Source organism: Camelus ferus, chromosome 12 (genome assembly GCF_009834535.1).
Source record: "Camelus ferus isolate YT-003-E chromosome 12, BCGSAC_Cfer_1.0, whole genome shotgun sequence".
NCBI classification, from domain to species: domain Eukaryota; kingdom Metazoa; phylum Chordata; class Mammalia; order Artiodactyla; family Camelidae; genus Camelus; species Camelus ferus.
The window spans coordinates 23,795,352-23,809,924 of NC_045707.1; the positions used below are offsets into that span (position 1 = coordinate 23,795,352).

Here is a 14,573-nt window from a genome sequence, read left to right on the forward strand (position 1 = left end):
AAGACTTAATTCATTTTCTTGAGATCAATAACAGGACCCCAGATTCTCATTTTACAGTCTTCAAACATGCACTACAGTCAAATCAGAAATAATCTGAAGATCACTTCTCTTTCTGAGCTAGGTCTGATAATTTTCCTTCATTTCTTTAGCAGTCTTAGAGATTTGTTTCTTGCATCCCCGAAGAGAAAGGCCCTGGACACCACACAGTCTTTCAGAGGCTTTCATTTGGAGCTAGGAGACCCAGGCTTGAAGATAAACTACAACCGGACAGAGGGCAGGGGAGGTAGGAAAGGCCCTCGTACCACACTAGTTCTAGGAGACACTAATGGACAGACTTTCTAGATGCTCGTGACAGTGACGTCACCACTGACACACAGATCAGGAATGAGAACCACACAAGAATGGACACGTAATGTCTATTGCATGAACAAAGAGTTATGTTTAATGCTTTATGTGTAGTTTTTCATTTAATCCTCATAACAACCCTATAAGGTAGGTGTTGCTGTGTTTTACAGATGCACAAACCAAGGCTCATGAGATTGTCTTAGGGTGACTTCCCCTGGAAACGCTTCTGTGATTTGTGCACAGAAGGTTCGTAAGGAGTGGTGGGCGGCCCCAGTAAAGGAGTGAGGGAAGCACGCTGGGCAGAGGGAAAAGTTGAATTGGGATGTGACTGGGGCCTCGGCGAATCCCCCATGGAGCCCCGTCCTGGCACGGCCTTTCAGAGCCACGTCATGTCAAGGCGAGGGGGCTGATCTGATCCCTTGAAATCTCCCGTGGACCAGTCATGGGACACCAGTTGACCCCGAGCAGCGGGAGCTCCATCTGGCTGCGGGCAAGCTCTAGATCTGCCATCAGCACACGTTCTCAGAAGCTAGAGCCTCATCAGTGAAGGGGAGAGCGAGGTGGTAGCCCACCCCAGCCACCAGTCTAGCCCTGGGATCTGCTCGTTTCATACAGTGCGACCCCCTCCCCTGGGGACAAGCCCTCCACAGTTCCGGTTGATCTTGTTTCCTTCTGAGACGTAACGGGGGGAGTTCGGTGGGTCCAGGCGTGCCTGCTGCTGCTCCTCTCCTTCCCCGCTGCCCTCGCTCGTGATTCACACGTCTGCTGCCCCATGTGGCTGACCTGGCAAGGGGACCAGCGTCATCCCTGAGGGCTCTGAGCCACTGGTCACCATGCCTTTCTTAGTTACGTCTCCATTTTCTATCAAAATTGGGTAGAAAGGTACTAAGAGGTGCCCAGCGGATTACCTGGGTGTCGACCATGTTCTTCCCTGCCCGTGTTGTCTCTAAGCTGCTGCCTCCTCTCCTGTTAAGAGTTATTAATTTTGCCAATTCAATGACACTTTTCCTTGTCTACTTGTCTCTTGACACAAAAGACTCAAACTGGGTGGCAGCTATAGCTTAAAATTAAGTAGATCTTGAACTGTGTCCTCTGGTGGAAGCATTCCCCCAGGACCTCTAGGTACTGGAGCCCAAAGGTTCATGGTTGGGTCAGGGAGCCCAAATCTCCAGGCAGGTCACTGGGAATGATGGTAAGGGGGCCTCTACCACTTCTGCTCCTTGCTTCCGGGACCCGTGTATTTGACCTGCCGGAACACACCACACCATAGGGGGGCTGTTATTTAAAAGTGTATGCTGTGTTGTAAAGGATGCTCACCGGCCTCACAGAGCGTCATCTTCAAGGTGGGGCCTAATCATTGCTTTCAAAGCATCATTCCGTCGCTCTGTCAGGCTGCAGCTGCTGTTAAGGAGGGTCCCCTGTTCTGATGCGATGTCAGTATCTTGCATCAGTGGAGTAAACATTGCTGAATCCCCCACTGGTGGTGCTTGGCAAAGTCCTGTGGGCAGAAAAGGCAGACCCATCCTCTGAAACAGGGCACTGTGTCTGGGAGCGTGGAAGGGAGTGTACTCAGTGAAGGCAGTGGGAGCCGGGATGGGAGGAAAGGAAGTGGGGGTGGCAAGGCTGCGTCCCAGCAGCCCCAGTAGGACGTTTTGAGGAGAAACCTGGGGTAGATGTAGCAGAATCAGGAGGAAACTGGGGACTGCATCCCTCAGGCCCTGACACAGCAGACAGCAAGACCACTGCGGCAAGTGGAGGTGAGGGCTGCACAGAGAACACGTGGGGATTTTTTAGCAGGAGTTTGAGCTGCTCTGCCAGGGAAAGGGACGACCCAGCCATTCGCCTTCAGTCAGAGGCAAGGCGATTTTTGTTAGTATTGCTTTTCTTATTAGTCACATGCCTTGATTGTTCTCTTCTCTGGTTTTTTGTCTGGTTTCAGAAACCTGGGCTACACAAGATTGTATTATCGTTCAAGTTCAGCCTTGATGGTGCTGGTGGCGGGGGTACGGGTGGCGAGAGGGCGGGACCCTGGGTGCGGCTTTGGGTCTGGTGTGTGGATTCAGAGACACTGGGTCCATTGCCCTTGTACTTCAGCTTCCAGAGTCTGCAGAATCGCCTGGAAATCAATCAGATGCTATTTGGTGATGTTGAAAGGTCTGATTCTAACCCAAGTATTTTCAGAAGGAACATGGGAAATGTCAAAAAGTGTCAGCTCCGTGAGTATCTTCTGGTGATAATGCTTTCCAGCAGTACATTTCCACTGGTTCTCTCTCGTATTGTCAGTTGAACAAAACACTTGGATGCTTTGCTGGTTTCTAACTAATGAGTTGGCTTTGCTCTTTTAAAACAGTAATATATAATACAGAGTATCTATTGAGTCAATAAACCTTTAATCAGAACTGTCTTAATGACAAACAGCACAGCATCACATGAAATAAGGTTAAAGGTTCTTGAATTGAATCATATTTCTGGTTTTGAATTTTTCCACAGGCAAACAAGAATGATAAAAGGGATTATGTTATATTTGTTGTGCCCAGGGAAGTACAAAGATTTTTGTTCCACACTTCCTTCTCTTTAGAATTTGAAAGTAAACTGGCCAAAAAATAATTTTAAAAAAATGGCATTTAAATGTACCATTTTCAGACCTGGAAATGGTAGGGTCATAGTCCACCTCTTTTTTAAAACTCTGGCCGGTAAATTAATTCCTCGCCGCTTTATGGTTTCTTTGATGATTAGTGTAATATTTTTATAGCACGCACACGGGTGTCTTGTCTGAGAGTTTTAGTAAAACATGAATACTTTTCCATTTTCTCAAATACTGTTATTTGTTAAACAAAGTAGCCTGCCTCCCCCTGTCTGTCTTCATTCCACGGGGACATGTAGGCTCCTAAAAGCTTATGGGAGCTGACGGTACTCCACCATCACAAGCCACTTAGAGATGTCCTGTTTTGCATGCTGCTTCACTTAAGGGTCAGCATCAGAGCTCTGTGTCGTCGTCTGCCCCCCTTTGGCACTCCACTCAGTCTCTTTCAGACAGATGTTCTTCTAAGAAGAGTCTATGCGTGTCTAAACCAGCTCAATGACACACTTCGTTGACATGTGGGAACATTGGCCAAGCCATAGTGGCCCATAAGTTAAACTGAATAGAGATCTCATGACTTCTGCCTTCTGTCTGGTCCTCCCCTCATTCACAAAACTTCTTCTAGTCTTTTCCTCATCCTTTCCCCCCACCATCCTTGATTCCCTCTATATGCAACTACAAGAACTAGCTTTCCCAAGTGCAGTTCTAACCAGAAATCTTTCATGCTGCTGAGAAAAATATTTTTAATATTTCTGTATTTTCTAATGTATTTTCATATTGTTTGCACAATACTCTCCTGAGAGAAGGCTGCTTGGAACAGCAGAAATGGGCCAAGAGTGTTGTCTGAGCATTCCTTAGCCCAGCACATTCTTGGGTCATTCTGATCTGCTAATGAGGTAGACTCCCAGAAGTTCAAGGCCATGTTCAACAGGGCTTTCATGAGCTTTCGGAAGATAATGTAAGCCCACCGTAGGCCAGCTAGTTAGAGAAGACCCAGGTGGAAGGCCTCATCAGAAGCTGAATCCAAGTACTGTTGTGGAGCAAGGTGTGCAAAAGTTGGATGTCTCTGAAGGGTGGGACTCGTTTTAGAATCTTTGTGTGAATGTGCCTCAAATAAGCAACACTAATGAAAAGAAATGGTTTAAGGGCTGGAGGTCAACTTCCCTGGGCTGAGATGAGAGCAATCTCCAGTAGTAATGAAGGAGAGGTCTGCAAGGCGAGCATAGGGGAACCCGATGGCCAAGAACTGCCTGTCCTTGGAGCCAGAATTGACCTGCCTCAACCAGAGGGTCAGGGACAGGAGGACTGAGTGGCCGGGGTCTTTTCAGAGCTGAAGTATAGCTTTGAACTTGGGTCTTAGGGTGAAGCCTGAAAGAAGTTGAGATGAGAACAGATCTCCAGAAATGTGACCTTACTTAGAAATAGGGTCTTTGCAGACATGACTGATTAAGATGAGGTCACATTAGATGAGGGTAGGCCCTGAGTCCAATGGCTGGTGTTCTACAGAGGGCCATGTGAACACACGGAGACACAGACACCCAGAGAAGATGGTCAGGTGACCACAGAGGGAGAGACTGGAGTGGTACATCCTTGAGAAAAGCACTGCCAAAGATTGCCAGAAGCCGCCGGAAGCTCGGAGGGGGCAGGGAAGGATTCTCCCCTAGGGCTTTCAGGGAGAGCATGGCCCCCCCCCCGACATGTTGATTTTGAACTTATGACCTCTTGAACTGTGAATGGATAACTCTCTTTTTTCAAAAAAGTTTTGCAAAAACTGTGGTTAAAAAAACCACATGAGATCGACCCTCTTAACAAATGTTTATGTGTATAATGTATATTAGGCATCTCGAACTTTCTCCTCTGGCATGACTGAAACTCTATACCTGTTGAATAGCAACTTCCCATTTTCCCCTCCTTCTGGTCCCTGGCAGCTACCCGTCTCCTCTGTTTCTATGAATTTAAATACTTTAGATACCTCATATTAGTGGGATCATGGTAGCATTGGTCCCTCTGAGACTGGTTTATGTCAGTTAACGCAATGTCATCAAGATTCATATTGTAGCATGGAACAGGATTTCCTTCTTTTTTGTGGCTGGGTAATATTCCATTTTATATATACACCAAATTTTCTTTATCTGTTCGTCCACCAATGGACATCTAGGTTCTTTCTACCTCTTGGCTATTGTGAGTAATGATGCAATGAACATAGAAGTGCAAATACCTCTTCAAGATTCAGATTTCAACACTTTTGGATATATACCCAGGTGTGGAATTGTTGGATCATATGTTAGTTCTTATTTTAATCTTTTGAGAGACTGCCATGCCATACTGTTTTCCATAGTAGCTGCACTATTTTACATTCTCACTAACAGTGCCCAAGGGTGTCAATTTTTCCACATCTTCAGGTCAACACTCTCATCTCTTGTCTTTCTGGTAATAACCAGTTTGATAGCTGTGAGGTGATACTTCATTGTGGTTTTGGTTTGCATTTCCCTGGTGATAGTGCTGATGAGCATTTTTTCACTGGCCATTTTATGTCTTTGGAGAAATGTCTGCTCAGATCTTCTGTCCATTTAAAAAATCGGCTTGTTTGGTTTTTCTGCAGAGTTGATGGATATTTTGGGATATTAACTCCTTATCAGATATATAGGTTGGCAAATATTTTCTGCCTTTCTGTAAGTTGCTTATCTCTGTTATTTTAAGCCCTCCTATTTGTGGTAACTTGTAACAGCAGCCCTAGGAAACTAATAGAGTTGAAACATAATCTCAATTACATAAAAATTGGTTCTATGTGCTACAGAAAAAAATGCATAAAGGAAATTGATCAGTTTGTTATTAGCACTTGCCCCTGGGTGTGGAAGTAAAGGTAGGTGATTTTTGTTTTCTCCTTTGTGATCTTTTGTCTCTTCCAAGTTACCTCAAATGAAAACACATTGCTTTCTTTCTTTTAGAAAATAAACAGCATCAGTTTTAAAATGAAAACTTCATAAAAATATTGAAAGATATTTTGAAAGTTTGTCTTGTAGTGAATACTGAATATCTACGACATTCTTGGCATTGTTCTAAATGCTGGGATAAGACAGAGTTCCTACCCTCCAGCTGTTTATATTCATATATGAAGAAATAAATATGCAGTTAAGGAAATTAATCAATAAAATAATTTCCTGGACATCTGAGAACTGAGTAAGTAGAAGATACAATGAGAGGATGTAAGGCAGAGGGCCTGGAGTGGTCAAGGAGGTGAAACAGTGATTACTTTATGGAGATCTCAGTGGTGCGAGGGCAGCAGCAATGGGAGGTTCTGGAAGCTGGAGTAACAAGTGCAAAGGCCCTGAGGTGGGAAGGAGCTGGTATGTCTGAGGGTTAGAAAGAGGCCAGTATGGCTGGAGTGGAGTGACTGACAGGGATGGGGAAGGAGACAGGCAGGGCGCACCGTCCGGGGATGTGGGCTGCAGCAGAGGTCCAGGCATGGGCCCACAGTCCTGGCGTGCAGTCTGGGCTGCAGAGTGGTGGCAGTGGGAAGCCCACTGGAAGATTTTGATCAAGGGAGTGTGATGTATTGATGTTTGTATGGAAATGTCACTCTGGCCATTCTGTGGAGGGTGCACTTTGTCAGTTATCTCTGTGTGAGGGCGTTTAAAAAATAAAAGCCGGTCTAGGCAGTTTAAACAGAAAAGGAATGAATTGAAGAACCCTCGGGAGCTTATGGAAACTCCAAGAGGCCAGAGAATTAGGTTTGGAGGCTGCACAATCAGCCTGTTCACCAGTGACAGTGCCGCCACCCCAGTGAGGCCCCGATTGGACCTCAGCAGACACAGGTTCCACAGCCTGCACTTGGATCCAGGACTTATGGAAATACATCTAGCTCTGTTTTTTAAAATGCATTAAAAAATGCAGTTTCTGATCTGAGGTAAACCATGGACACGGTTTAGGATCTCTTCTCTAGCTGGGAAACCCAGGAGTACACTTACTGTTATTTTTTCCTTCTTCTTTGAGAAGGATTGCTTTAATGAAAAATTTCCAGTTGCTTCTTTGTTTTCCTGAACTACTGTAGATTCTTACATTTGTGTCAACTTTATTTTTGAAATATTTTACATTTTTTGACTGCCTTCTTTTCACCTGAGTAAAACATTAAGGAGGAAAACGTATACGTAAATTTTTTCTTCTGGATTCTTCTGGATTTATTCTCTTTAATGGAAATGTTGGTACAACTTTGATTTTAAGGAGCCTCTAAAAGGAATCTGATGTAACCTATTGATGGTCAGATTTGCCGATGCAGCATTCCGAGGAAGATAAAGTGCTGTATTTCTAAAAATGCAGAGCTGAGATATCACTAACACAACTGCACTTTGCAGAGACGAGACTAAGAAGGTGAAGGGTTTGTACGTCCTATATAGAAGCCTCCGGTGGGGGAGGGTATAGCTCAAGCGGTAGAGCGCATGCTCAGCGTGCATGAGGTCCTGGGTTCAATGCCCGGTACCTCCTCCAAAATAAAGAAGCCTAATTACCTCCCCCTCACCAAAAAAAAGAAAAAAGAAAAAGCCTCCTGACCAGTCTCTCTCTCCCCCTTACCCACACACACAGCACATGTGTGCCCATCACCTAGAATTACCTGCTTCGGTGTAGCCTGCATTTAAAATGTTCCGTTGGAGTGCTCATCTCAAGATGTCCATGTCGCACGTGTCCTGTGGGCTCTGTTGATCATGGAACAGGTTTTCTTACCTGGGATGGTAAGAGGTCACTGGCTTTCCATCCCTTTCCCCCGTTTTGCCACAGCAATGGACTAGCAGGCCAGAAAGAAGCATTTACTTGTGACTCACAACAGAGTGGGAGGGTGTCCAGGGACATCTGGTGGGAAACTGAAAAGAACAAAGTTGGAAGCCAGGGTGACTTTTCTGCTCTCCACTCTGAAGTTACCCAGATCAGCAGGGGGGGTTGGTGAATATTTAATGTCAGCACATTGCATGCGTAATTTGTCCCATCTGCTTTTAATTTTCATACCAGTTTTATAATCTTAATAACATTTTAATTAAAAATAAATGAACTGAATACTCCAACAGAACATTTTAAATGCAGACTGTCAGGTTGCAAACCCAACCTCTGCTGGAGAGACAAACAAAAGTAAAATTTTCTAAAAATGCGTAGCGGAGGTACCTCTCTCTTCTGCTCAGAGATCCCACCGTTTCAACGACCAAGACATCCTAAAAATATTACAGACAGGTTCCAACTCGCACACAGAGCTAGAGCCAGACCACCCTGTTTCATTCAGTTTCGGAGAACGTTCCTTGCATGCACCGACTGGGATGTTCCCGTCTCGCTTCGGTCATTGCTCTCCCAGGGCTTACTGGCTTGCAGCAGTTGCTCTCCGTCCTGAGCAGACCTCTGAGGCAGCTGACTCAGACTCACACCTCCCCCTGATAGCTAGTAAGTGCCTGAATCACATGCCCTTATTTGACCAAATTCATAATATATAAATGAGTGTGTATAAATGAATAACGCCCTGTACTTCCTGGAGAAGTTTACTTTTAAAAAACGCTTTTGCTTTCAAACACTCATCTAAAGGAATTTCAAACAATATCAGAAAGCGAAGCACACAACTGAAGGAGGGTGGGTAGAGATGCTTTTGGATTCAAGACCCGAGGTCCTCTGGGGGGGCAGTTCTTGTTTTAAAATAGGTCGTGCCGTTGTCCACAGAACATTTTAATATTTGAGATACATCACCAGTCAGCCACAATGTATATGTCACAGTCTGTAATGACTGCATTTTCAAAGTAGACTATTATAAAGTTTTGATTGTATAAAGTTTTAGACTATTGTTTTAGAGAAAACAATACTTACAATTTTAGAATCTCTTCCACAGTGGGGCTGGGATTTTATTAATAGTCTACCTCTTAACTATATCTCGAGATTCTGATTCTATTAGAATTGTTAAGCACTAAGGAAAAACCACCAAATTAAGATCTGAAACAAAGCTGAATTTATTGCTTGCCTGGCAAAGTCCCATCAGTCAGCTGCAAGGTCAGGGAGTCTCTCCAAGTGGAAATTAGAAGGGCACAGAAGGAGGAATCGCATCAAATATGTCCACCGGCAGTCTGAGTTCAGGCTCTCATTGCCTCCTGTGGCAGAGACACCACTTCTTTATAAAGGGGCACTTTCAGATTTCACAGGGCTGATGCGGGGAGACCAGATTTCCAGCCAGTTCAAGATGGCATGTTTAAGAGTCCAGTGTTCTACAGTCATTCATCAGACTTGCTCGTGTGCTCATGTTGGAAGCCCAGTGTGGTTCCTTTTGCTGCTTCTTCTCAACGAAATAGATGATGTTGAAATAAGAAGTCATTACTGAGTTCAATATAGCACAGGGAACTAGATTCAATATCTTGTAGTAACTTTTAATGAAAAAGACCATGAAAATGAATATATGGATGTTTATGTATGACTGAAGCATGATGCTGTACACCAGAAATTGACACATTGTAGCTGACTATACTTCAATTAAAAAAAAAAAAAGTCATTACAATAGAGGACATTAAAAAGCCAGAGCTTTCAGGCTTTGAATTAAATAGTATTGGGGGGGGGGTGTGCTCATTCACTCACTCATTTATTTACTTATTCCTTTTTCATATTTGTCAAGTCCCTTTTACATGCCTGTCATTGCTAGATGACAAGGATAACAAATGCAACCCCATGTCACATGAGACCGGATTTCTTATTCTAAAACCTCGGAGAAACCTAGCATCTTCTACACGGTTTGCATCTACCGGTCCCTAAGAGCTAAAATCTGTAGCTCAGTGTCTGCCTTAGCATGGCTTCACTGCTCAACACTCCGCATTAAGCTGACTTTATTTTTTTCAGGAAATTCTGATCCAGGAGGACGTCTGTCTCATGAACTTTCTGAAATCCATTTCTTTCAATAGTAGATTACCCAAGTGGTCTTCATCAAAGTAAACAGCCTCCTTCCCAGAACAATAGATTATTCAACTGGGTTTCTCAGAGGACTGCTTGCTCTTCAAGATGTCCTTTAAAACCTTGTCCTCACCGTGTCTGCCAGTTCTAAACTATTATGCCACAAACTCTACTCAGTTCTGTTTTCACATTGAGGGACCCACCGAAAACCAGACCCTTATCTTTCCTTTGTACTCTCTCTTTCAAGACGCTACAAAGACTCTGTCAAGGTTACGATCTCCTTTACTGCAATGAGCCATAAACTTGGCTTTGCTTAATCTAAAGACTGCTGGTGGTCTTTTGAGGTAGTTGGCAATCTGCAGAAATTATAACATCAAGGTGACTTCTGGCTTTAATTTTTTGATCTCATCGAACTTTAGTATACCACCATCAATTCCTTTTTCTTGTCTGCTCTATGCTGACCAAGACATAAAATTGTCTTCCTTCCTTGTTTTCCAAAATCCCTCAATTCCCAACTACAACCCGAACAAAATCCAGTCTTACAAAGCGTTAAAAAAATCGATGCCATAAAGGGTCCATACATATTAGCAATAACAATTTAAAACTGAATGTTAGACATTATTGCTGGTGAGTCCTTTGATCTCCCCACCCTCTAGCTCAATGCTACTCAAAGTGATGGACTTTCATCAGTTCACCAGGAGGCACCTGAAACTGAGAGTGAGTACTTACAACCACTGGTCAGTGATGATTTAAAACTAACCTTCCCCGTGAAAAAAAAACCAGCTCCCGACAACAAAAAACTAACCACTCCTCAACCCTATCCTTCACCACAGATCGTTTGAGAGCCATTCTCCAGAATCTCTGGCTTTCAGTTTAGTGGGACACCCCCTGCCGCCTTTACCCTTAAGCAACCTGGGGAAACTCAGCTCTCCTTACTGGATTATGTAGAGCAGTTTATTTCCTGTTCCTCTGCTTTGGGTTTACCTTTAATTCAAAGCCTCAGTATGTGGAGACACGTCTACGGCATTCTGCTAAACGATGGGATGTGTACCCCAGCTCCCACCAAGTAACAGCACAAAAGAACTGGAAGAGGTCTTGCAATTTCAGTCTTTCCCCTCCTCTCTCTGCAGAAGTCTCAGAGAAAGACAATGGAGCCCGTCAAAAAATCCTTTCTGTCTAATAGAACTGTGATGTTTTTCCTAATGAGTAGAAGTTGGTACAGTCAGCTTAGGCTTTAAGTAATACTTTTTGCCCCATTATTTCATAGTGAATTAGATATTGTCCCTGACCTTAAAGAACTTGTCATCATTTTGGGAAGAAGTAGTCATGTAAATAGATCAGGACAATACTGCAAACAAGAGAAGGGCAGAGGGAGCCCCAGTGTCCGAGGAATGTGGAAGGAAGGGGACTGAGTGTGCCTGGGGACTGAGGGGATCCGCTGCTTTCTGTCGCTGATGAGATGGGTGAGTGGAATATAGTGGGTGAAAGGGTGTAGCTTTGTCATGGATCTAAAGTAAGATTCACGCTACCTCCCTTCTTTAGGCATCTGTAGTTTATCCTCTAGGAGCATCAATATTCAGTAGAGCTAGTGCTGAGAATGGAGTGATGGCAGGAGTTTTGTGGCTACAGAAATCAAACGGCATTTAATTGTATTTCCAACAGATGGGGAATAATGAAATCATTTATTATCTTTTCACAATGAGTTAACTCATAGGTAAACCTCAGATGATCGAATGGATTTATCCAGTCTCTTGCTAAAGGTTTAATATTTTCATCCGATTCAACAATGTTATTTCCTGGCTCAATTTAATGATTAACATGGCATAAAAGTAACCATTTCTTGATTATTAAAATCCTATTTGCTGCACATTACAGAGAGAGTCTATTTTAAAACCATTACTAAATAAATAGTCTGTAATAAGAAATGAACATTGAACAACTACCTTATAAAACCTTAATAAGTTTATTAGAGAATGTTAATTCAAAACATGGTCACAAAAATAAGCTCGGCTACAAATTTTTCTCATTAAAACGACTTTTTGATGTTGAATAATATATCAAATAACTCTGCCAGTAACAGTCTTTGGCATTTCCTCCTAAATCTCATGAGCAGAGCGGGGCACTTGTGAAAAGAACAATCAGGAGGTCCAACCAGGGTGGTCCTGAAGGGCTCGGTTAAAACTGTCAGCATCTTCCTAATGCCCAGCTCAGGGCTGACTCTTGTGTTTTGACCAATAGTGCTCACTTATGCAAGTAAGTGGGAAACATCTGACCACGAATCGGCATCCTCAAACTGCTCCTATGGAACTGGCCTTTCCCATGGAAGAAACATACAGAGGTGCTATCCAATGGCACAGATATTCACAAGCTCACATTAAAGGATTTAAGTACTTATTTCCAAAGTTATCCATTTCACTGTGGATAAAGACCGCCCCCCAAAACCCAATAATGTCACAATTCAGAGACAGCCACAGTCAGTATTTTGATGCACGTTCTGTCTGGTCTATGTCTGTGCTTAGCACACACTGCATGTGCAAATGTCAAGGAAGAAATGCAAAGAGTTAGGTATACTGTTCTGTCATGTGCTTCTTTTTCTTTTAAATGTGTTCACTTACTTTGGGTGGCTCAAAATGCCATCTACTGCTGGCGGGATCAGATTGGAAAACATAGCTTGGTCCTACAGTCCAAGTTTCCTAGTGATTTTCTTCCCCGGAAGTAAATTACACCAGAGGTGCAGACCACACATCCCCTAGAGGAGACAAAACAGTTACCATCGTGAACTTGTCATCTAGTCCATGTGCTTCAGTGTCACAATTTTGTGTCCTTATATATTATTTCATTTTGGGGTTATTTTAGTGGGAACTTTCTTGGTTTTAAGAAACAGTCTTGCTTGAGACTCCTCAGAGAAAGGATGCTTTATGGTAATGATACATGTGGGCTGGAACTGGGTCCAGAAGGGCACACCGTTGCCCTCTAAGGCTGCCCTAGAAGAGCCGCTTCTGTCTGCACATCTGTTTCATTCCCTTCTTTTTACCAACAGTCTTCCCCTGCTTCCTCATAATTCTCATCTCTGTATTAATGCATCGTGGCAGCCCCTAACCTATCCTTTTGGCTCCTGTCTCTGTAACCGAGGGCTCTCGTCTCTTGGTGTGCCGTTGCCCCTGCGCAACATTTTATGCCTGACCAGTCAGTCCCTGCACCTCTTGCAGGATGAGGTCAGGCTCACCTGATGTAAAGGTTGGCCTTACCACTCAGGAAGAACTGCAGGTGAGACGGACCCGTTGGAAGGATGTTACGGTCAAGGCGTGCAGGTTCCAGGGCAAACATCTCTGCAGTTGGCTAATAAATTCCCAGGAGTCAAATTCCTGACTCAGAGTATACACATTTTCAAAGCTTTTGGTGTATACTGCCAAATCCATCTCTAGTAATGTATTAATTACAGTCTTACCTGCAGAATTAGTTATTTTTCCCTGCACCTGCAGTAATATTGTATATTTCACTGTCACTCTTTGGATTCCAGATTTGTTACTTTTGAACGTTCAAGAGAGAAGTTTAGTTGGTAAATAGTTATGAAACATATCTTAAATTTTGTTTTGTCAATATCATCCACCTCCTTTAAAATGGCAAAGAAATGTCTTGGGTTCATTAAGAAATGCATTTCCCTATTTACTATTGAACTGGAAACTCATTTTAATATGCCTCTGGGCCATTTTATTTTTCCTTCTGTGATATTTTTTGTTTATATATATATTTTCCTAATAGCTTGTTTACCTTTTCCTATTGATTCATAATTCTTTATGTGTTCAGTGCATTCATTCTTTGTTAATTACAAGCAGGCAGATGCCTTCGTCCTGTTTGCTGCTGGTCTTTTCTTTTATGTTGTCCTTGATGAAAAAGTCCTTGACTTAAATTAGTGTGTTTACTAACCTTTCCTTTTATGGTTTGTTTGTTTAATCCCTGCATGGTTTGTACTTTGGAAAGCAGCTTGATAACTGCTTTGATAGTTAAATTGAAAACGCTCCTGTTTACAGCAGTAATTCTATTCCTACGTACATACTCCAGAGAAATGTTTGTATTTGTGTAACTGTTTATATCAATGTTCATAAGTGGCATTTTTCTTGACAGCAATACACTAGGAACATTTCAAATGTTTATCAAGAAAGAAATATATTTTAAAAAAATTGTGAAGTCATTCAATGAAATATTAAGTACTAGGCAGCCATAAACATAAATGAATTGCAGTTATGTTTTGGTTATCTATGGTTGTACAACAAACAAAACTGAGTGGCTGACAGCAGCAGTGACCTATTACTTTGGATAATCCTTGGGTTGGCTGGCTTGTTCATCTGCTCATTTGCCGGGGCTCACTCTTGAGGCTACATGTAGCTGGCAGGTCAGTGGGGACTGGACTCAGCTGGACAGCTGGACCTCTCTTTCCACATGCCTGGGTTTCTTCACAGCACAGTGGTTTCAGGGTCGTGTTAAGAGAGTGAAAGCAGGAGATGCAATCCCTGAGAATCGTACGACATCAGTTGTGCTGCTTTCTATTGGTCAAAAGAATCACTTGACAATCCCAGATTTAAGGAGTGAGGAAATGGGCTCCACCTCTGGATGGAAGGCATGGCAAAGTGACATAGCAGATGGGAATGAACAAAAGGGGGCATGATTCATAGGGCCCCACTATTTTAACAAAATACTATAATATTCTTTTTTTTTTTAAACGAATGTAGTGGGATTTGAACCCGTG

The 14,573-nt window shown here is 43.1% G+C and overlaps 1 long non-coding RNA gene across 1 annotated transcript; it reads right to left on the reverse strand.

Moving 5' to 3' along the window:
* Positions 1 to 552: 552 nt before the first annotated feature.
* Positions 553 to 8,292, reverse strand: LOC116667807. Its single transcript, XR_004324885.1, has 4 exons — positions 8,078 to 8,292; positions 7,536 to 7,782; positions 1,663 to 1,843; positions 553 to 1,128 (listed from the first exon to the last, which is right to left on the reverse strand). It is a non-coding gene; the product is annotated as an uncharacterized LOC116667807 (long non-coding RNA).
* Positions 8,293 to 14,573: the final 6,281 nt, after the last annotated feature.